A 25,004-nucleotide genomic window follows, 5' to 3' on the forward strand; every position below is an offset into this window, starting at 1 on the left:
CCTCTTTCTGTGTGTTCTGCAGAATGCAGGACACATAGAAAGTGGAAACAACAAGGAGAAATAGTGATCAGGGCCGGACTGGCAGTAGCGGGGACCGGCCGTTTCCCCGGTGGACCGGAAGGGTGGGGGACAGTTTTCGACCAGTGGGGGACGTTGTTTGTTACTGGGGTCCGGTTTTGCAGCAGTGCTGCATAATCGTCCCCTTGTAACAAAAGCACAGCAGCAGTTATCACGCCAGCACCACCCTCCCCTACCCGGGGCCGGTCAGACGTAACTGCCAGGGCTGGTTAGCTATCCCAGTCCGGCCTCAATAGTGATATTTCTCCTCATTGCGCCTCCCCCAGTGAGGCATATGGTTTTGGTGCATCCCCTGATTTACAAGGTCTTGTAAATCTGGGGATGCGTCAGAATCCATGGAGGCTGCATGAAAACACCCTCTGCAACTCCCATGGCATGATATTCCCTAGCACAGAGTAAGGCAACGCAGAGAATTGAGCTGCTTTGCCTTCCTCCATATTTATGAGGCCTTTCAAACCCACGCAAAGAAGCTTTGCATGGCTTATTAAATATGATTTATTGGTTTGCGCAAGGGCCTCGTTAAAGTTTCCCATAATTCCCCAGAAAACTAAGCTCTCTCCAGTTCACCAGGAAAGATGCAGCTGTGCACATAACTTCAAAGATACTGTTTAATTTAAAACATAGAAAATAGTCGTAAAACTCGTGGTCCTCAGTAGACATCACACTAGCCCAAATGCATTCAGCGCCAGGACCCAATGTTGAGGCTCCAAATTGCAAGGGGACGAATACAGCAGTGGAGGAGGACATGGGGTAATGGGAGGACGCTCCCATTGACCTCACCAGGGGGTCATGAGCGAGCACACCTGTGCCAGTGAAGAGAGTGGTGGAGGCCCATGAGGTGGGTGACAGGGTTGAGGGTGAGAGGGGGGCCCATAATCATGTTGAGGCGCCAGTGCCTTGGCCGCTGATGCCTGGCAGGTGGGTCCAGGGCTATTGCCCCCCTCTTCCCCCGGTTGGAGTGCTTGGCCTGGGAAGATAGGATCAGGAAGCAGCACCTCTTGGTCCAACAGATAAAGGTGCGCTGGGCAGAGCTCAATGCGGCCAGTGGTGGGGCAGTTTGGGAGGAGGTGCTGAGGGGCCACCCACGCCAACCTCGGAGGAAGAAAGGTGGGCTAAGCAGGAGGAGAAGGACAGGGTTGAGATAGGCAAGTTGGGGGCAGCAGTAAGCGGTCGCAGCCCAAGGCAGGGATGGTTAAGATGGCTTAGAGGCCCGATGGTGCTGGGGCCCACCCAGGTTAGAGCGACCTGGGGGTAGGCATGATCCAAGCCGGTGGAGGTCGTTGGAGTGCGGCGTGGCACGGTGGGGCGCAAAACGGCCTCAGGGTGATGGTCTTAAGCAGCAGGGGGTCCGCGGCGGCCATCCCTCCAGCGAGGGAGCGGGCAACGACGTCGTGTATGGCAAGCCGGAGTGTTTTGAGTCACAGAAAGAGTAAGGATGTGAAGAGAGCAATGAGAGATGTGTTGTGGGCACCTGTGGATGTTGAACATGAGGTGGAGTTCGACTATGATGAGGAGAATGAAGAGCTGGAAGACGGGGAGGTGAGGGATCACAATGACAGGATGAAGGGGGTGCGAAGCAGCAGTGGATTTGGTGTGTTGCAGGCCCCCAAGTCAACGAAGGGCAAGGTGAAGGCTGAGACCAGCAAAGGCCACCAGCAACAGTGGCACAATCCTCATTGACAGGTGAGGGGACATGGTGGGCGGCCTAGGATGGCGGGCCAAAAGGGGGGAGGAAGAAGCTTTGCTGGTCAGTGGGAGTGGGGGAGGGATGTTGAAGGGTTGCCTGAGACTGCTGCTAAAGTGGGTGACAAACCAGTAGGGGTTCGGGCAGTGACCACAGCAGGGGTTCAGACGGACAAGGCGGAAGGAAAGGACGAAAAATGGGAAAAAGTTGCCCTACATGGGTTTGGCTATCTCCCTGGGGTCACATCTGTCGGAGAAGATAAAGAATAGAATCTGGAAACACGAATATGCTGACATGGTTAAGTTGCTGCACAGGGAGGTGCAAGCAAAGGAGGGTTCTAAGGATGAAGAATGGGAGCTGACTAGGAGGCCCAGGGTTCCGGTGAACATGGAAAACTGGACGTTGGTGTTTCTCATTTATGCCAGTATTTACTGCGAGAAACACCATGATAGGGCCATAGCGCTTCTGAAATACATGGATATCATTAGGAAGGCCCACATGCAATTTGCTAGGTTTGAATGGCTGAGCTACAATGAGGAGTTCCGCGTCAGGGTTAGCGTGAACCCGGACAAGCACTGGGGAAAGGTGGATCAGAAACCATGGACGCAGTGGATGGCATCCACGCACTCATCGGCATCTACGCACACGGCCAGTGGCTTGCCGGTCACGTATCTGTCTTTTCCGCCACGTCCCACCCACAGCGGGGTGGGGGAGTACCGTTTGTGCGGGACCCACAGGTCAGCCTGTTAAGCCAGGCAGTGCCAACACCGGTGCCTGTTGGAGCTACAACAGGGGCCACTGCTCCCGGTACCCGTGTAAGTTCAAGCATGAGTGCTCCAAATGTGGGGGCGGCACGTCCTTACCCAATGTTTTACCTTGGTCACACCTTCCGAGCAGTGGCAAAACGTGCAAGGAAGGGGACAGACTGGACAGAAGGGCGCCTACATCGGTTAGGCTGGAGGCGATGGCTCCCTAGCTCTCGTGTTACCCGGGCAGAGTGGAGGCTTTGAAGGTTCAGTGGGGTTTCACTGAGGGTTTTCGAGTGGGCTATTAGGAACCTAGGGTGCGGAGATTGGCGGACAATTTGAAATCAGCCAAAGAATTGCCGGGAGTGGTGGCGGCCAAATTGCAGAAAGAGGTGGAGGAAGGGAGGATTGCGGGCCCGTTTGTCGGCTGGCCAGTAGAAGATTTGCTCATCTCCCAATTGGGAGTTGTGCCGAAGAAGGAAAATGGTGAGTTTCGCATGATACATCACCTATTGTGGTCTGAAGGGCAGTCTGTGACTGATTTCATCGCTGAAGCAGACTTGAGGGTGCTCTATGCATCAGTGGATGACGCGATCCGCCTGGTGAGGGTGTGTGTGCCAGGGGCGGAACTGGCTAAATGTGATGTCAAATCTGCCTTCCGCCTTTTGCCAATACACCTCGCGGATTTGTCTCTGCTAGGGATGCAGTTTGCAGGGGCCATCTACGTGGACAAAGTCTTGCCCATGCGGTGTGTGATTTCTTGTGTGCTTTTCGAGACGTTAGCTCATTCTTGCAGTGGGTATTTACACAGAAGTGAGGGCATCGCAATGTCACTGACTATCTGGATGATTTCCTCTTTCTGGGGAAGGCACATTTCGGGGATTGTGGCAGGGTCCTGTCGCAATTCCTGGAGATGACACTACAGTCGGAGTTCCTTTGGCACCTGAGAAAACAGCCGGGCCTAGCTGCTGCTTGACGTTCCTGGGTATTTAGCTGGACTCCATTCAGTGGATAGCTGGACTCCCCAATGCGAAAGTATCGGAAATACCGGCGTGCCCCTTGTGGGCGACTGGAGAAAAGCAGATCGCGTTGAGGACGGTGTAGCAGCTGCTGGGTTTCCTGAACTTTGCATGCAGGGTGCTGAGGGCTGGATGGACGTTCTGCAGGCGGCTCGGCATGGTCATGTCCCGGACAGTTCTACCCCACTACAGGGTCCGGATTTCCATGGAGGTCTGGGTGGACTTGAGGACATGGTTGACATTTTTGTCTGATTTCAATGGGGTGTCATCGGACTTTGAGGACGAAAGAATAGTTTGGCAAGTGCAAATGTATTCTGATGCAGCCGGGGCAGCAGATTTTGGGATCTTCTGGGACGGTAGGTGGTGTGCGGAGGAGTGGCCAGCTCATTGGATGAAGCAAGGGAGGAGCATTGCGTTTCTTGAATTTTTCCCACTGTTGGTGGCACTGGAGGTGTGGGGATCAGAGTTTCAGAGCAGGTCAGTGCTGTTCCATGTGGACAACATGACAGTGGTCGAGTTGGTCAACCGGCAAAGGGCAAGGGACTTCAGAATCCTGCAATTGTTGGGAGTTTCATGCTGAAATGCCTGAGGTTGAATGTGGTTTTTAGAGCCAAGCCTGTCCCTGGGGCGAATAATGACATAGCAGATGCTTTGTCTCGTTTGCAGTGGCAGCGGTTCTGGCGATTGGCACCAGGAGTGGATCAGTTCAAGACCGAGCTGCCTGATGGCATCTGGGCCTAGGGGAAGTGAGGGTGATAGGTATGGTGGAGAACTCTATAGCTGCTACCACAAGATGGACCTACAGACTGGCATGGGCAGAATTTGGATCCTTTATGGGATGGAGCGGGGACTCTGCTTGCGGAGCTCACTCAACGGTGGAACAAGGAGTGTTGCTGTTTGTATTGCATTGCATTGACAAAGGGCTGCCTTCCGCGACGATCTAGAGAAAATTGGTGGGAGTGTCGCTTTATTGTTGCTTGTTTGTTTTATTTGGCCCTACCAAAGATATGATTATAGGTAGGATACTCAGAGTTTGGAGCAGAGAGAGTAGGAGTGGAGGGGTGTTGAGGGAGGCGATTACATTTGATTTGTTGGTTAGACTGGTTGAGGTCTTGCTGCTGTGTTGTTATGACGGTTTTGAGGTCCGGGTTTTTCGTCTATGCATGTATGGATGTTTTTGGGGGCTTTCAGAGTCTCTGAGCTGCTTGGGACACTGAAGGGGTGCGGCAGGAGATATGAGGAGATCAGGTTGGATGGGGGCCATCTAGAGATTTGGTTGGGGCAGTCTAAAATGGATCAGTTGGGGAGGGGCAAGTCGGTTTGGCTGTGTGAGACTGGTTGTGAGGGTGTGTGCCCGGTGGCGGAATGGAGGAGCTTTCTGCAAACCTCGAGATCTGTGAGTGGTGCTATATTTTGTCACGCGTCTGGGACAAAGGTGACGGCGGGCCAGCTATTGGCCATTCTGCGCATGGCATTGAACCAGTTGGGGCTGGACCCGGCGGGTTTTGGGACGCATTCCTTCCAGATTGGGGCGGTGACCGCAGCAGCATGGCTGGGATAATCCTGGGACAGGATCCGGTAGATTGGGGCTTGGCACGGCACGGGGCTTGGCAAGGGGGGATTGGTTTGGACCGACTAGGCTGTGTTACTAACGTCTTTTTCTCCCATAGGTTAGGTGGGTGGACCGGGGGCTAAGATGGTCACTTGGATTAAGGGGCATACGTTCGTGCATTGGCCTCCAAGTATGCAGAGCAACAGTTGTACGGCCGTAACCTGGGACTCAAAGGACAACATCATGAGGTGCACTGGTGGGGTAAAGGGGGCATGCGATGGGGGGCACTATTGCCCTGGCGCGGGAAGATGGTCCCCCAGAAAGGATGTCCTGATTGTTTGATAATCCATTTGGGTGAGAACTATTTGATTTGGCTTTCAGGTTTGGCGCTTTTACAGCTGATGCAGAGAGACATGGAGGTGTTGAAACACAGGATGGCAGGGACATGCATTGCTGGATTGAATTTGTTTCTGAAGAGTATGGAGGGGAGCAATCAAACACGGGGCTGTGGAAAAAGTACGGAGGAAACTCAACAGGGCTATGCAAGTTTTTTGTGGGGAAAAGGACATCAAAGTAATTGCTCACACTGGACTGTTTACGGATGATGGTGTGCATCTTTCTAGACTGGGGAACACTTAATACCTGATGGAGATGAGAGACGGGGTGAGCAAGTTGTGGAATGAAGCGATTTGGTGCCACAGGAATGCTTGAGCAGGTGGGTGAGAAAGATGCACAGTTTGGACCCCGGGGTGGGGGGCAGGTAACTGCCCTAAAGGGGGTTCACCGGTTGGTGATACTTGGGAGGGGTGGAGGAGTCAATAGCGGGCGCACCCATCCCTCGGTGGGGGAAGAGTGAATGATGGGGGGAGACGAAGGCATGAGTGGAATGCCAGGTGATACCGGCGAGGATGCTAGGAGAGCTGTGGAAATGGATGAAGAACGGAAGGGGTCATGGAGTGGTAGGAGAAGTGAGTTTGGAGCGGGTAAAGAGAGTGAATACATCAAGAGTGATGTTGGGGGGTTTTGGTTATTGTTGTTGTTATTTTGTTATTGATTATGTTGTGCAGCCTAGTCCTAATGAATGGCCTTTTAAGCTTAAGATACCAGCGTGGTCTGTTTATTGCGCGAGTGGTCTCACGGCTAAACTGCCTACCTTGTGATTGGGAATGCAAGGTTTCAGCCTTGGGGTCACTCCACATCCTGTGATTCTGGGTAAATCACTTACTCTCCCCATGCCTATCAAAAAATGAATGTGTCCTTGACCACATAACTGGTGCTCATATAAAGCAGCTTCAATACCTTCGGGTCGAGTTCCCACTACATAAATCTGCAAAAAAACATTGAAGTGAGCTTTTACTAAAAAGACGCGAGTCGACGAATTTTTTCAGCAGATGTATATGAAATGCTGCCATCGTGTGGCTATTTACGATCTTACACTGTTAAACGTACCGAAATGCCAAGGCAAGTTTATGTTTGTTTAACAGTCATATTGTTTGAAATGAGCTGGGAGTCACATCACAGCAAAGACTGGATGTCAATATAAGTACTGCTACAAGGAGTACACATTGTAAAAATATAGCACTTCACACCCCCACTAATATAATGTGTTACTACTAACTAAATTAATGGTACTGAATTCACTGATCAGAAAGATGGGCGGCTCATTTGACCAAGTCTTGATTTACACTCATGACCTGCAGATCAAAGAAAATATCAGAAGCATGGTTTTATCATCCTTAATCAATCCTTTTTGATTTGAGAATGTAACCTGATGGGACCATTCAATATCTAATTATTTTCAGACGTCTGGTCCGGAAGCTTCCCAGCCACATAACTAGAGCTTGAAAAGCAAGGGCGTTGTAGGTTCTGCAGCAGATCTTAATTGAATCCTACAGTTAAGGCGTAACTAATGACACTTGACAAAATCAGAGGGATGCGATCCCATTTGCATGCACAGGCAGCCAGGGCTCCAGTCGGGGTACCACGCGGGTGGATGGCGTCCCCCCACTTATTTTACCGGGTGGACGCCGTCCCCCCCCTGCCAAACTGCTGGACTTCACTCAGTTGGCCTCTCTGGGACGAGATCGAAGCGCACCTTTCGTGACGTCACTTCCTGTCGTGACGTCACTTCCGGTGACGGCGTCCCCCCCACTTCTCTTTTTAGGACTCGTGCCCTGCAGGCAGCACATACATAGCTTTCAGAGAAGTAAGACTGGGCAACGGAAAATCAATCAGAAGAGCCCCTGCCGGCTGCCGTTCTTTTTCAAAATCACTAACACTTGGAACGAAGAATTTAAATTTGAAAAAAAAGAGAGAGCTTGAGCTTTCTCCAAAGTTTCAACTGAGAACGCTTGGAACAATTGAACAATGTGGTTGTGGGTGAACAGAGATGAGCCTGGAGAGGCAAGTGCTAAAGTAGGTGCTATGTAGAGTCAAGCCTTTATTGTAAAAGCTACATTAACTAGAGTTTACCTAGACTTAAATTTACATGTCACAAAATTTACAAAGTTTGCTGGGTAATCTAAATGTTGTACCATTTAAACACTGTAAATGTTATATGAAATAAAAGACACTCAATGTAGAACTTACACAAACTAGAAGTTACAAAGCGTAGAAGATACTTATCATAAAAGTTAATACGTGTGTAATTGCCTCACACATCCTCATTTATACTTTAAAAATAAAGGAATTTATGGGAAAAATATGAGGAAGAAACGCAGTTATCAGTCACCCTTCTCCTTCGTATTTTAACTGTGACCGCAATGACAACGAAAGGGAGGTCAAGTGTCATAGAGGTCACTTAGAGGTCACCAGTGGTTGCAGCTGTTACCCCAGCACTGCTTTTGCGACCCCTGGGCTCATAGGTGGCAAAATCAGTGCCAAGAACACACTCATGGCTCGTATTAGCAGCGTCAGCCTTCAGCCTCCTTTTTTGTTACATTAATAGTGAATAATAATCTATCATTTACTATTAATGTAATAGAAAGTAGAGCAGAAGGATCAGGAATGGGACCTTCACTGGTTTCTTAGGTAAGTAAAACAAAATGCTTTTCACTGTTTGCTATTTGAAGGGTAGCAAATTACAATGAAATCATGGATAGCTTGAACCCTTTATAAAGATAACATTACTTTGATAACCAATTCATATTTATCATTTGAATTCACAAGCTAAATGGAATGATGATCTATAATGTATGAACTGTAAGAACACTTTAATGATGAAAGGCCCTAGAATTATGATATAAAATTACCAAACAATGTAATTACTTTGATTCTTGCGTGAATCTGCTAAATAATTGATCCATAAAAGCTAATACGTTAGAATCATATATTGAACGAAGAATGTAACTGTATTGTTATTATTGAAATCTGTGTCTTTTGACTTAAGCAACAAATCTAACATAATGTGGCATTAAACATGTTGACATAGTGGAAGTTTTGAGAAAAAAAAATGTAACATGAACATTATTATGAATTACAGGTAAATTAAAAATAGTAAGGGGCAGATCTAGTAGCACGGCACTGCAAACCCTTTGGCTGCACCACACTGCAGCACTTTCAGAGAACAGGAATGCAACATATCTACAATGATATGTGGCATTCCTATGCTCTCCCCAGAGCTGGCACAGAAATAGCTGCCATGCGCAGGCACCCTTGCACCATGGTGCAAGGATGCCTGCGCCATGGGGAGATTGCTTTTGTGAAGGAAGGGCACCCTTCCTGCACAAAAACAATCACTGCAGACATTTTCCTCTTTCAATGCGTGCAGTAGAATGCAGAATGCATTGAAAGAGGAAACAAAACAAGGAGAAATGAAACATTTTCCTCGTTTCGCTTGGTTACGCCACCCCTATGGTGGCACAGCAAACAGACGCATTTCCAGGTTTACGATTTCTTGTAAATCTGGAAATGCATTAGTGGACATGGGTGTTGCGTGGGAACACCCACAGCAACACCCATGTCAGCCCCTAACACGCAAAGTGCTGCGTGAACAGGGGCGATATTTACAAGCACAGGTTAAGTCACGCAGGGTGACTTTACCTGTGCTTGTAAATATCCCTTAGTGGGCTGCGCCACGGTGCGTCACGCAACGTGATGTCCAGGCGGCGCATTGGGCTTGTAAATCTGCCCCTATCATTTTTGTGCCTCAGCTGTCTGTCCTGTATGTACTGAACCATTTATGCAATGCTATGGGTATGGACATTACAGTTTTAAGGGTTTAATCAGAGATATTCTTCACCACAAATTTGAAAGTAACAGTTGAAGGACTGGGTTCTTTAAGACCCAGCGGTGCCAGGGCACAACACCTGAAACCTTCGTGGGTAACCTGCTCCGGCGTACGAATCACAGAGACACGGGACACTTCCTTCGACGTCAAAGATTCAAGGTTTATTTACTGCAGGGAACACAGAAGTCACGGCAAGTACACCACGTGCAACTTGGGGAGACTGCTTCAAATTGGTTCTGTGGATCGCTCCTTTTATACAGTTTTTACCCATAAGACAACATGGTACACAAAAGTTTACAACCCGGTTCCCATCATTATCCCCCAGAGGGGTCGCTTTGGTCACTTTGAAACACATGAGGTCCGGAACATAAGTGCGGAAACATTTGGCGGTTCCCAACTGTAAAACCCATCTTCCCACCATTAGCGAATTCCTATCAGCAGTAAAACAGATCGAAATAGGGACAAGGACAGGTGTAGAGGAAGACGGAGACAGTGGGGAGATCGGAAAGGGTGTAAAAGGGGAGGTATCGGGAAACACAAGATACAGGCATCAAAGGGACGTGCCTAATGAGATGCACGGCTAAGACAATAAGTCCGTGCGGCAAGATGAGCCTCGAGCGGCGCCATCTGCTTTACAGTAGCATCCCCCTCGTCATAAAGACACTTACAAAGAACATGTGTCTTCCGCAAATATCTTGGGAGTCCCAGGGTCGCGAAGCGGACAACGTCCGTTCGCTGGCTACTTGAGGGCAAGAGACAAAATGGATGCCGTATCTAAGATGGAACCCGTGGGTACAGATGAAAAACCCACATAACAAACAAACGGTTTAAGTTAGCACAGCAAAACTGCGCACACTTACTAAACTCGTCATTTGCGGTTCATAGATACCAGACTCGACCATATTCGTGCGAGTCGAAAACACCACTTACGATTGTCACGGAACCTCAGACGCTCCTTTTGCCCTCATGTAGGCAAGCACTAGTCGGAATCATATTCGATATTCATCAGACCATCGAGATGTTGCTGTAGCATAGCTCTGTCCAACCGAGTCCCCTTGGTAACAGGTGGTTGTCTTATACACGTTGTAGCACAGAGGCCACATAAGGCAGGACCACACTGCACACAAAGGCAACACGTGAACAGGAACACTACAACGACTCCGATGATCATCAGAATCTTCCAACCCCAAGTCGACATCAGGCCCCAAAACCATCCAAGTAGCGTCCAATCCCCTACATCCACGTGTATGGATTCGGAGATCTTATGCAACCTCGAGATGGCTTGATAGACAGTAGGAGCATTATCTGGAATAAAAATGCAGCAGCTCGAATGGATCACCTTACATACCCCACCTCGATCTGCTAAGATGACATCTAAAACCATACGGTTTTGTAACGTCATAAGTCTATCCGCCTGAAGTTCTGTGGTGATATTACCAAGGGCACTGGCAGTAATATTAGCTGTCGATTCTACCACTCGAGTCAACTGTCTCAGGTTCCTACTATTGACCATAGGTCCCCAAAACGGGAGGAAACCCTTGAAAAAGTCTCCTGCCTCTTGACCGGCAGTATCCTCTTCGCTAATTACGCCTCGTACAACTCTAGTCTTATGATAATCGGCATCTACAGTGAACGTCGGAGGCAACAAATTTGCAATGAAACATGAGCCCATGAAGTCAGCGGGCAACCATGCATATGCACGATCATAACAGATAAAGTATGTACCCTTGGCAGCCAGAAACACAGGGGACGAGACCATCGGCAGTATGTAATTTTCAGTGCAAGCACTTGCTCCAAGTCGGGCTTGCGATCTTCGACCACGACCCATGAGACAAAAATTACCAGTGTGGGGTACGACCCATATCGGAGGCGAGCTTTTAAGCTGCTTTTCGCTAGTGAACGCACTATATTCACCTCTACTTAGGACCCTATAGGCCTGTACCTCTTCTTCGGGAATAAGCGAGGGATCATAGATATCACTATCTAAATCCTCTATTGCTATCAACAAAGGTTTTTGATACGAGGTAGGACCAGAGTAGGGGGAACGTGGTTCTCGAATGGGGTGGAAACCCAGTGCGCTTCGAAACATTGTTTGAAATGCTCGAGCTGACCCTTGGGAACTATACGGTAACACCAGATATGGAATTCCCTTATCCGTAGTGTGTGGCATCAACCCACACACCCAACAATTAGTAGTGTTAACCACTAACTGATGCTGATGAAGGAGCTGAATAAAGGAATTGTTGCGGAATTCTACACGTCTAGCCTGCTCGTGTTCCGGTAACATGTGAAAGGAATGGGGAGAAACAGTAGAGGTAAGTTTAGGGTCAGGAGTAGGAGTAGGTGTAGCAGAAGGCAAGAAGTAAGACATCGTATAATACACCCCACCCGCCAATAATGCAGAAGCAGTCAGGAATAATACAAACAGTTGGAATATAAAACATTTGGTACGACTGAGTTGCTGCAGCTTGAATCTGTGAACCTGAGCTCCCTCCAAATCATTCAGCTTCGAGAATGCCATTCCCTACGACCGTCCGCAACGTTTCTTGACGCACTTCGTTCTGTGTAGCAATAGTCAATCCCTAGGAGTTCCCAGGAACCGACGGCCTTTAACCTAGCGTCAAGACCTACTATCCAGAAGGAAGTACGCGCGCGGCCCTACGGCCTTTAATGCACAATATGTATATATGCAAAAACAAAGTCTCTCAGCTGTGGAAGCAAAAAGTACAAGGAATGAAGCTCAATATATATACAGTGAATAATTACAGTAATACGAAGGTTCAAAACTGATCACGGAAAACGGGATAATGCAGTTGTCAATACAACAAAGCAGGATCTTTTATTTGTCCTTAGTGCGAGATCGCAAAAAGTATCGGGTTTTCCCAGGACGTGTCTGCTCGTCAAACAAAGGATCCGTTGAAGAGACAGCGTCCTGCTGATCAGTTGAGTGTTCTGGTCTTGAGTCTTTTGATGCTAATTGTTCGACAGCATCTCTCTGCTGCGCTGAGGATTCGCCAACAAGCTGTGCGTCGCTAAAAGGCACAAACGCCGGCAATGCTTCTGTTTCAGATGACGCAATGCCCCTCCTTACCCACGGGTCTGCCGACAAAGGGATGGGGACTCTTTTGGTGTGGGTGGCATGCACCCAATTCTTACGTCCCTCGAGACGAACGGCAGTCCTCGTGGCCAGGAGCACTTGATAGGGTCCGGTAAACCTCGGATCCAGGTTATTCTTGCGTGAAAAATTTCTCGTCACCACCCAGTCTCCGGGCTGGAGCTGGTGGCCTGGACCCTCCGTCTGCGTCGGCAATGCGTCATAAACCTGTTGGTGAATTAACCTCAGTTTAGCAGTCAAGTCATGTAGATAATCGATCAACATTGGGTACTCAAGGTCAGAGAACATTCCTGGCCTAGGAACCCCCCACACATTCGCAGGACGGCGAACACTATTTCATAGGGACTAAGCCCTACTCGGGAGTGTACAGTCGCCCTAGTTGACAGTAATGCCAAAGGTAAAGCGTCAGGCCACGAATGACCAGTCGTAGCCTGAATCTTCGCTAACTTTAGTTTAAGGGTGCCGTTGTACCCTTCAACCAATCCAGCTGACTGGGGATGATTGGCGCTGTGGAATTTCTGATTAATTCCCAGGCCCTTGCACACACTCTTCATCACACTACCCACAAACTCACTTCCGTTATCTGACCACACGACTCTAGGCATTCCATACCGAGGAAAATATTCCTTCAGCAGGATTTTCGCAGTAGACAAAGCAGTATTGTCTTTGAGAGGATAGGCCTCGATCCATCGGGAGAATGCGCAAACCACAACTAAAACGTATTTCAGGTTATTGCATCGCTCCATATGGATGAAGTCCAATTGAATCACCTCAAAAGGACATGAAGGGGGAGCAAAACTGCCAGGAGGAGTTGGGGTTCCTTTGCCAGGATTGTACATCATACATACCATACAATTCTTCACCAGACGTTCAGCACATTTCGTAATGCCATCATTCTTCCACACCGGAGACAACAATTTACAAATACCTTTCACGCTAATATGTGCTAACCCATGCGCCATTGTCACAACGGCCAGCACATACGCATCAGGCAACATCCATCTTTTCTGATCAGTCAAATCAATCCAACAACCATTCGCATCCAATTTTCCCGTGCTTTCTTTCCACTTCGTCTTTTCAGTGTCGGTGGCCTCATTCTGAATTGCTTTCACACTCTCGATAGTGTCCTCACACATACTCGATTCTGTAGGCCACCTAACCGAACTCGTCACATACATCCGAGTGCTAAGGTTCCGGGCAGTCTCCTTAGCAGTCTCATCCGCAAACGCATTACCACGACCAACGTCATCCGTCACCTTACGATGTGCACTACATTTAACAATCGCAACTTGCGTAGGCAAAGTCAATGCATTCAAAAGGTCATTCACAAGCTGGCCATGCTGTATCTTCGTACCATGCGACGTCAAGAAACCTCTCTCTCTCCACAATCGTCCAAAACTGTGAGCGACGCCAAATGCGTATTGGCTGTCGGTAAACACATTCACACGTTTCCCTTTCGCTAACACACATGCTCTAGTGAGAGCAATCAATTCTGCAGCTTGGGCAGAATTCTGATTCAACCTAGCAGTCTCAACAACAGTATTCAATGTCACAACAGCATAAGCAGTAGTCACATCGCCATTCGGCAACTTAAAACATGACCCATCCAAATACAATGTGCCATCCGGATCTTCCAATGGGGTGTTTTTGAGGTCCACTCGACCTTTTGTTTCTTCTTCGTCCTCAAGTAGCAATCATGTTCTGCTACTTCATCTGACTCTGTGCTAATTGGTAACAAAGTTGCCGGGTTCAGAACATTACAACGTTTTATTTGAATGTGGCTTGCCAAGAGCGTCAACTCGTACCCAGACAACCTCGCACTCGTCAAGTGCTGAGTTTTCGTTCGATTCAAAAGAGTATCGACTGCATGCGGAACCATCACCGTAAGCATATTGTCCATGACCAATCCTGCTGATTGTCGGATGGAGACCGCAGCTGCCGCTGTTGCTCGTAAACAACTCGGCAATGCTCTAGCTACTGGGTCCAAGGTCGAGGAAAAATATGCACATGGACGCTGCTTACCACCAAAAGGTTGCGTTAAGACACTCAAAGCACAACCTTCCCTCTCGTGAACATATAACGTAAACGGCTTACTGTAGTCAGGAGTACCTAACACAGGAGCCGAACACAATGAATCACGTAGTTCAGAAAAACTTTTCTGACATTCTTCCGTCCATGGTAAAGGAGTTGAAACATCCTTGCACGTAAGAGCCACCAATGGTTTCGCTAGCAATGAAAAATTAGGAATCCATTGCCTGCAGTACGACGTGATACCTAGAAAGGCACGCACATCTCTTTGAGTTTTTGGCACAGCCATTCACGCAATTGCTGCAATTCTCTCTGGGGTCAACCTCCTTCCCTCCTTTGACAATAAGTGACCTAGATAGGTCACTTCTTGACAACAATATTGGAGTTTAGAAGGGGACACCTTATGATTCAACTCACAGAGATGTTGGAGCAACGATACTGTAGCAATTTTGCAAATGTCCTGAGTATCAGCAGCCACCAATAAGTCGTCGACGTATTGGATCAAGGCCGCACCAACCGGCAACCTGAATGCGTCCAGTTGACCCTTCAAGGCTTGGCTGTAAATAGATGGACTTTCACAGTAGCCCTGAGGAGCGCGTTTGAACCGGAAGCTGCGTCCACCGAGAGAGAAACCGAAAAGGTCCCTGCTCTCCTCGGCAATCGGGATGCTGAAAAACGCATTTTTCAAGTCAATCACCGAAAACCATGATGCAGAAGCTGGAATCAGAGTCAGTAGCGCCGTGATGTCAGGCACAACGGGAAATTGAGGAACCACAATTTTATTCACCTCCCGTAAATCGATAACAAAGCGATAAACAGGCGGTTTTGAAGGATCAGTACGTTTAAGAATGGGCGGCACAGGGCTGTTGCACACGTTTCCCCGAGTCTCTTCAATAACATCTTTCTCGATCAAATCATAGATGATCGCTAACAGTGCTCGTTCACCATCAAGGGAGATACGATATTGGGGAATACGTGGCAGTCGCGCATTAGATTTCAACTGTACGACATAAGGGGAGATATCAAGTAGGCCCACGTCATTCGGACCCGCGGCCCACAAAGACGCAGGAAGAGAACTCAATTCCGGTGGAAGCTTATCGAGGGACAAATACATAGGAGAGACAACCCTCTCTCCTAACGTAAGCTTTACACCCGCAGGAGAACAATACAAAGTCGCGTACAAACGTTTAAGCAAATCCAGGCCCAAAAGGTTTTCACCACAACCCGTAGTCAAAATCAACGGAGCTTCTAGCTCACGTGGCCCAATTTTAAGGGGCAAAGGGCGTGAAACTGGATTGCTAACAGGGGCGCCAGAGAATCCAACGGAAACATTTGTTAAGCCAGACAAAGGTGCGCCAGGGAGTTTCGAATGCATGATAGAACTTTTCGCTGCACCAGTGTCCAACAGAAAAGGCTCAACGACGCCCGATGTAGCAACTGCGACGTAAGGCCCTCTCTGATCAACCGGAACTGATACCACTCCCTCTCCTTGTCTATGGCTGTCCTAGTAATTACAGTCGTCAGTTCCCTGATCGACGTAATAATCGTCTACATTGTACTGCGCAGATCGTCCTTGCGATGATCCACGTTGATCAAAACAATTATTAGAATTGGATGAGTTATCTGAGCGATCATTCTGAGCACCACGACCTCTACCACGTGATGCCTGCTGTGAACCACCACGACCTCCTCTAGACGAGTTACCATTGTTACGTTCATTTAGGACAGGACAATTGAATTTAATGTGTCCCTCCTGTCTACAATAAGCACATTGATTGTACCCTAACGAAGATCTTTGGGAGGAGGAGTCATTACGAGTTTGGGATCTATTCGATTGCGGCTGCGATCTATTCTGTTGCGAATTATTCTGATTTGAACGTGGAGGATACGCTTGCTGAAGCAACACTTTAGTTTTCAATTCCTTCGTCTTTTTGTCAGCACGGTCGTTCTCTCCTTTCTCCCTATTCTCATAATATTGCGCCGTAGCCAATATCTGAGCCGAAGTAGAAACGGCCCATGCACTTTCCGAATTCTTTAACTTATTGCTCAAATCGGGCAATAAATTCGAAACAAATTTATCCACAAACAGTCTCTGACCACCCTCGGTACCCATATCCTGTCCACTATGATCAATGAATGCTTCCTCGAACCTCGTAAAGAAGTCGGAAACACTCTCATCTTTCTTTTGCTTACAAGCTGACAGTTTGTCCCAGTTTACCCTCATAGCTGGCATAAGCATTTTCATTAATGTTATTATTCGTTGAGGAAGAGCAGTAATCAACTGGTCGGGTTTAGTAGCAGCCACTTGTCCGGCATCTGCCGCTACAATAGCAGCCCAATCACCGCCTAATTCATTCGGATAATTCTCCTGCCGAATCTTAGCCCATACCGGTTGCGGTACGACATTGCCGAACAACATATCGATATCGGCAAGATTCATTACCGTAGCATCTACGAGCTGCGATAATTCTTTGTAATACCCTGTAGGATTTTTGCGTGGATCAGGCAAAGATTGCTTCACCTGTAGCACTTCCGATCGTTTCCATGGGAGGTGTATCCAGACTCTCTGGAAATGCGCCACTGTCGCAGGGTTAGCAGCAGGATCAGCTGGTATCCAAACCGGCGGAACTTCACGCATAGGATATTGGCCAGACTCGTCTGGTTGTTTTTCAATATCCTCAACGAACAATGCATGAGGTATCGGGGCGGGACGAAAAGATAGCAACCGCTCAACAGCACGTCGAACGTTGGTATCCACTATCAGCCCATTTGCGAACTGAAGCTGAAGATCAGACAGAGCGGCGAGCACCTCGTCAGGCGCATCGGCCGCTATTTGATCATAAAGGAACTTACACATTTCATTAAACACATATCTCTGGGTTGGTATATTGAATTGACAAAATGTATCAAGGACAACACGGGGTGGACATCTAAGAGGATTTACCATCCAACCCATCGCCATATTATATAGCGCAACGCGTTCTCTGTTTCCAGGAAGCTGACTACGTCTCTGAGGACCATCGGAACCAGCGGACCCCAGAACAGGTCCAAACGAATGAAAGAAGCTAGCCGCAAGAGGAGAATTACGACTACGAGTAGAGGGAGGAGTATAGGACACAGGACTGACAAGTGAAGGAGTAGAAACAGTAGCAACAGTAGGGGTTAACAAAGCAGGAGCAGTAGCGTGAGCAGGAGTATGTGGAAGCGGAGGAGCAGTAGGAATGGAAACAGACGAAGGAGCAGGAACAGTCGGAAGAACGGGTGCAAGTTGAGGAACAGGCAAAGGAAGAATAGGTGGAAGAATAGGTACGGCAGGGACCACAGGAACTGCGGTACCCTGTACGTACGGAGGTGGTGACTTCATAAGATATGACATTAAAGAATCCTCAACTGGCTCTTCCTTCTTTTCCGACTCCGTAGGCAAAGCGGGATAACATTTATCTATGGTCATACGCTGTAATCTATCAAACACTTCCTTTTCCCTAACTTCCTTATCATGCTGGAACTGCTCTGCTTTCTTTACAATGGTACCAGCAGTATCTCGCTGATTTCGTTTAGTCTGTCTAATTTCTTTCTGTCGGGCTTCTTTGCGCCACAACCGAAAGGCATCAAACATGGCCGGCCTTGACTTTTTCGCGAACAATTTAATCTCTAGATTATCTAGGATCGGGGCCTCGAAGCTACCATGAGGTGGCCAACGAAGGTCGCCGTCCTTTTTCGTGTATTTAATCCAGTAATCGTTAAAGGTAATTGGGCCTAGCCCATGTTTACTATAGAGCTCATAAGTGGGAGTTCCAACCGGAGGTATCGGACACGAGTCCTCCAGTCGGGAATCCGTACCACAAGGTCTGAAACAACTAAACAAAGTACTGCGACCAGGCATCTTGCACTCTAGCCGAGTTTCACAAACTTCAAGGGTTACGGGATTTACCAAGTCCCAGCAAAGAACAAAACCCTCGGTTTTTGGCGGCTGCAGTCGTCAAACAACACAACAAAGTACGCTAGCAAAGTGTCACCGACAAAAACACTCACACAGCGCTAACAACAAAAACACTCGCTAAAGTGTCAACAACCAAGAACTCTGGGAGCGACCCACAAATACTTAACTCAAAAATCGATGGCGTCACCAGGAAGGCCCGTCAATCGTCTCGCTCTACCAAGGTCTACGCCAGGCGCCAAAACAGGTCTACAGTCAGGGCAGCAGTCCGTCGCAGCCGTCCGGAGGCGGGAATCTTCGCGGGAAAAGTCTTCGGGCCACTTATTTCGACAACAGGATCGATGAAGCGGAGTGCACCTTCCCTCGGAGATTTCACACGAAGTTCCTCACGATCGTCGGGCTTGGACCGGTACCACTGATGCAGCCCCACGTTGGGCGCCAACTGAAGGACTGGGTTCTTTAAGACCCAGCGGTGCCAGGGCACAACACCTGAAACCTTCGTGGGTAACCTGCTCCGGCGTACGAATCACAGAGACACGGGACACTTCCTTCGACGTCAAAGATTCAAGGTTTATTTACTGCAGGGAACACAGAAGTCACGGCAAGTACACCACGTGCAACTTGGGGAGACTGCTTCAAATTGGTTCTGTGGATCGCTCCTTTTATACAGTTTTTACCCATAAGACAACATGGTACACAAAAGTTTACAACCCGGTTCCCATCATTATCCCCCAGAGGGGTCGCTTTGGTCACTTTGAAACACATGAGGTCCGGAACATAAGTGCGGAAACATTTGGCGGTTCCCAACTGTAAAACCCATTTTCCCACCATTAGCGAATTCCTATCAGCAGTAAAACAGATCGAAATAGGGACAAGGACAGGTGTAGAGGAAGACGGAGACAGTGGGGAGATCGGAAAGGGTGTAAAAGGGGAGGTATCGGGAAACACAAGATACAGGCATCAAAGGGACGTGCCTAATGAGATGCACGGCTAAGACAATAAGTCCGTGCGGCAAGATGAGCCTCGAGCGGCGCCATCTGCTTTACAGTAGCATCCCCCTCATCATAAAGACACTTACAAAGAACATGTGTCTTCCGCAAATATCTTGGGAGTCCCAGGGTCGCGAAGCGGACAACGTCCGTTCGCTGGCTACTTGAGGGCAAGAGACAAAATGGATGCCGTATCTAAGATGGAACCCGTGGGTACAGATGAAAAACCCACATAACAAACGAACGGTTTAAGTTAGCACAGCAAAACTGCGCACACTTACTAAACTCGTCATTTGCGGTTCATAGATACCAGACTCGACCATATTCGTGCGAGTCGAAAACACCACTTACGATTGTCACGGAACCTCACAGTGATTTTGATGGATTTGGAAGTGGATGCTAAATCCTGCCCATGCTATCTGAATATGCAATGGTGACGTCATAGGCGAATCACAGATGTGCGCGTCATGAAGACGTGGTTGACAGGTGGAACTTTCCGGAACACTAGCAGTAGCCCTTTTGGGCCTAGACGTTGATGGCTTGCTGAAATCTGTAAATGAGCATTAATGTGAAATTATCTTTATTGACAAACCTGGTCCATGTGGCCTAAAAAGAAGCAGCAGATACCAAAAACATATGAATGGCAGAGTTTAAATTTAACGTGTGGGTGAGAAACTTCAGTGTGAAGCCAACCAGGAGCCCTGCAGAAATGCATGCAATATGTATGTGTGTGATGTGATCACGTTACGCAGAATCGGTAGCTTTGGACCTAATCACGGGTGCCCCCTGTTGAACGCAATAATGACTGCACCCAAAAACATCTGACACAGAAGGGTTCGAAATTTATCAGATTGAACAATTGTCGCGTATTCTGGAATTACATGCACAGTTGGGTGCTTTCTTCACTGAAATCCACATGCCCCAGTGAATACTAGGCCCTTTTACCCTGTTAAAGTTCAGCAGGTTTGCTGTGCTGAAATTTTATGAAAAGTATGAACTTTATCACACTTGGTAATTACTGTTGGTGATAAAGATTGCACCACTTTTAATGGCTATCCATGCACAAACAGATGTATGTGAAGGGATTTCAATGTAATGGGCCCAATGTAATCAGACCCTTTGTGTTGTGTGTTTCTGTTGCAAATGTGTTCTATCTTTTAAGTGCTCCTTTTTATCTTTCACAAAGTCAGTCTCCTGATAATAGACAACTAGGGGCCAGATGTACGAAGCATTTTACAGGTCGTAAATGGCCCATTGGGCCTTTTTTGACTGGTACAATGCTTTTTGTCATGTGTTAACATTATTTTGCATGTCGGTATTCTATTACTGACTAGCAAAATAGGGTTTGCGAGTTGATATTAGGAAGGGGCGTATTAAGGGCAATCGTTCCTAATAGCGAGTCTCACTGGTATGTAGGAATGTTTTGCGACCTAAAATGCGGTCACAAAAATTTGCAGTTACCACCAACTTCAAGTTGTAATCCATTTGTAAATGAGAACCAACATTTTTTGAGAGCAGGGATTTTTCCCACGGACCACTGCTTACTCTTAAAATTGAAAAGGTAGCTTATCATAATTAATTTTTGAAAATGCATTACGTTTTCCGTTATGTAAAATGTCCTGCATTACAAAAATGTTTACTTTATTTAAAAAGCAATCAAAGACATGGTGGCCTGCTGGCCCTAGCAGGCCGCCATCCCTGTGAGTGCAGGCTATTCCCAATGGGTCGCAAACCGCTACCTGTCTCATGAATATTAATGAGGTAGGTCTATTTGCAACCCCTTGTAAATCTCAAAATGTGTCTAAGACACATTTGTACATGGGTGTTTGTGATTTCCCAATTGTGAATCACAAAAATTTGCAATTAGGAAATCGCATGAATCACTATACATAATTTTGTAATGATGTTTGTCTTGTGTATATTTAATTGTTGTCAATGGGTTTAGGCTCCGTCTTTTTAAACAAATGTATTTATGTGTATTCTCTTAATAGCCCTGAAGAAGTCTCTTCGGAGACGAAACGCGTTGGCTGTAATCAATGGAATTCTGAAGAGAAAATCTGTTTGTGAAAAATAAAGTGAACACTGCATCAAGAAATATATACCCTGGACTTGGACGCTCTTTTCTTTGTGTGCTACTTTTTGTGGACTGTGATATGAAACGTTATTATTATTGCACATAGTGCTGAAACCTTTTTGTATTGCCAAAACTAGACTTCCAAGTTCTCTGATCTCCGGCCATAGCTCCTTCACTTCGAGTCTGTAAAACACTAGTTTGCAGTAGTTACCAGAGCTCTTATTCTAACTGCCAAAACTACTTCTCTGTTCCACCACCTCTGTCCCACAATGTGCACACCTCTTTTCCTCAAAAGATGTTTAGGGGGAAGAGGCTTTTCTTTTGCTTCTGTCCTCCTCTGACACGGTAACCCCATGATGACACACTCTACCATGCCTTTAGGAAATCATCAACAAGCACTTGCAAAGTCAATAAGTCTGGGTTCATTGTGCTAACACTGCAAGTGTTAGTACTGTAGAAAAAGAGACACACAGAGGAGAGAATGAGTAGGCTTGGACAGAGAGGGCTGTAGTTGTAAAGAAGTCCTAATACAGTTCTATACAAGTAGAGTCGAGGTGGAAGGATACATCCAAACATCCAATAGCTTAGGTGACAGATGAATACTCCACTGGCTGAACCAAGACTCGATTGACAATGTCTGAAGCCGCTCGCTGAAAGAGGCTGGTTGAGGAATGCCAATGGTTGAAAGGGTGACGCCAAAGCCAACTCTATGTATTTTGTAAGCAATATATCTATTTGATAAAACTTGGATCTAAATATGTTCCTTTTCTGTAGCAATCATTTTCAAGACCATGAGGTCCAGTTACCTAAAGTGATGCAAAATGATGCTTAATCTTTTCTTACCTATTTGCTTTCCAGCGTATAAACTGTTTTATGCTGGAAAATCCCTTGAAAGTAATAAAAAGCAGTGCACAGTGCCTTCATTAGCAACAAAGGGGCATACCATGGGTGGTGCATGGACGCTCCCAGGAAACCATCCAAGGTTTTTGACGCTAAACCCTTTTTACTTAAAAACGTAGGCAATGTTTAGCATCAGAAAATAGCGCCCATTTCAGATAGGCTCTATGAAGGAGAAATGCTTTTTTTCTCCTTTATTTTCTGCCTTTGCATGTGTGCTGCAATGTACAGCATACATACAAAGTGGGAAAAGGTTTGAGCATGGGGCCTCATTTACAAAATCTGGACACACAGCAGCACAGCAAGCCTTCCTGCTGTGCTGCCGTGCGCCAAAAGAAAAGGGCAGCGCATTCCTATCCTTTTCCCCTGCGCTGGTGCACAATGGGCCAGTCGTTGCCGGTGCAGGTAAGAGAGGTGGGGTGGGGTAGGGGCAGCGCGGGGAGGGCGGGAAGTTGACAGATGATGGAATAGGGAAAATAAAAAAAAAATTAAGAAAACCACTTACCTTGCGCTCGCTGCATCACCGAGTTGGCGATGCGGCTAGCACAAGGTAAGTGTTTTTCTTTTTTTTTCTTTTATTTTCCCTATTCTGTCAGCTGTCAACTTCCATCCCCTTGCCCAGCCCGCACCTCCGTGCTTTCCTGAACCGGCCACAGCTGTAATGGGCAGCCATGAGCCAATGCAGGCATCCTTGTGCCATGGTGCTAGGGTTTTTGCATTGTGGGGGTGAATGTTTTTGTGCAGAAAGGGACACTTTTCCTCACAAAAACAATCAATAGAGGTGTTTTCCCCTTTCTATGCAGAATGCAGCACACATAGAAAAAGATAAAACAAGTAGAAATAAAGCTATTTCTCCTTGTTGTGCCTCCCTTACACCTCCCCTGGGGAGGCCTAGGAATCTGACGCATTCCCAGGTTTATAAAACCTTGTGAGTCTGGGTATTTGTCAGGTTACATGGGTGTTGTGTGGGAACACCCACAGCAACACCCATGGATGCCTCTTTCACGCAGAGTAATGCGTGAAAGGGGGCCATATTTACAAGGCCATGAAAAGTCACACAGGGTGGCTTTAAGTGGCCTTGTAAATATGCACAGACAAGCTGCGCTGCGTCACAAAAAGTGAAGTACCTGCGGCACATTGGGCTTGTAAATAAGCCCCTTAGTATTTTGTACTGGAAGGGCATCCTTTCAGTGCAAACCTATGCTGCACTCACAGAGACACCCTTGCACTATGGTGCAAAGGTGTGTCCGTGGCGCATGGCCACACATTTCTTTGCCAGCGTTAGGGAGACGGGAGGAGAGTGCCATATTTCTGTAAATATGGAGCTTTCCTGTTCTCACCTTCTCCTACAGCTCGGCGCAGCATTTGTGGCTGCTGCACTGCGCTGAGTGAGGAACTGGTAAATCTGGCCCCTAGTGGCCTGTACTGCAATAGAGAACTACAATCAGTTCTGTACACATCCCACCAACGACCCTTGCCACACTAGACACACTGGGGCATATTACCAAGGGCCTTATCGCCGCTTTAGCGGGAATTTTTCCAGCTAAAGCGGCGATAATGTTATCTCCCTTTACCTAGCTGTCGCTAACACCAGTTAGCGACAGCTAGTAGGAGATAGCGATCATCTTGGGGCCCATTTTGCATGTCAGTGATAATTATCGCTAATGACATGCAAAGTGGGCGTGCCAAGATGTTAGCGACTGGAAACAGTTGCTAACATCGCTATCTCCTATTACCTACTTTTGGAAATATTCGCGCTAAGCCTAGAGCAGTTCTTAGCGATATTATCCAATGGTATGTGGATAACATGGCTAAGAGCATTAGCTCAGTAATGCATGAATATCGCTGACTTTTCAGCGATATTCATGCATTTTGGCCGATTTTATCGCTTAGGAGATAAACCTTGATAATAGCAAGGTTTCTAAGCGATAAAAATAGGCGAAGCACGGCGATAAAATTAAAGCCGCTAACCAAGCTTAGCGATAATTATCGCTTATTCTTGGTAATATGCCCCTTTGTCACTTGCTCCAGGCAGCTTTCCATGTCAAGAGAAGAAAACTGTTGCAAACATTATGGTTTACTCAAGACTAACAAAACATAAGACTTTTTTTCGATGTGTTGGTTGCTGTTTTTGTTTTGCACCTTCACTATGCCCTTTCCCGTCTTAAGGTGTCTCTTTCCATAGGCACAAAACACTAATGCACTTGGGTAGGTTATGAGTGTCTAAATCATTTTTTTTTCTTGAAAGACATGTTGTACCCATCCTCTTACACACGGCTGAAAAGGGCCCTTCACCAACGTATAGCAAATGAGCACTGTTGATGTTTATAAGCCATTTGATGGGTTACTATCAAGATGTCAGGCTAGTGGGTAATGTAAATAAAAATACAACATTATCAATAAACTCGATATAATGACAAAACCCAGCATATGAAAGTCAAATGGTGAGTTCTATCAATGTATTTCCTTGTTATCATTCATTTTTATTAACAATTAAACGAAAGCTTATTCAAATATGGTAGTCACATTTTGTCACGTACTACTTTGATACCTGTTTTTTATGTATCATTTCTTTAACGACAAAACCCCGCCTGATAGCATCTGTAAAAACATGACAGCAGAACCTATTCGTGGAAAATCTAATACAACGCTGACAT

This window comes from Lissotriton vulgaris, chromosome 4_1, assembly GCF_964263255.1.
Source record: "Lissotriton vulgaris chromosome 4_1, aLisVul1.2, whole genome shotgun sequence".
NCBI lineage: Eukaryota > Metazoa > Chordata > Amphibia > Caudata > Salamandridae > Lissotriton > Lissotriton vulgaris.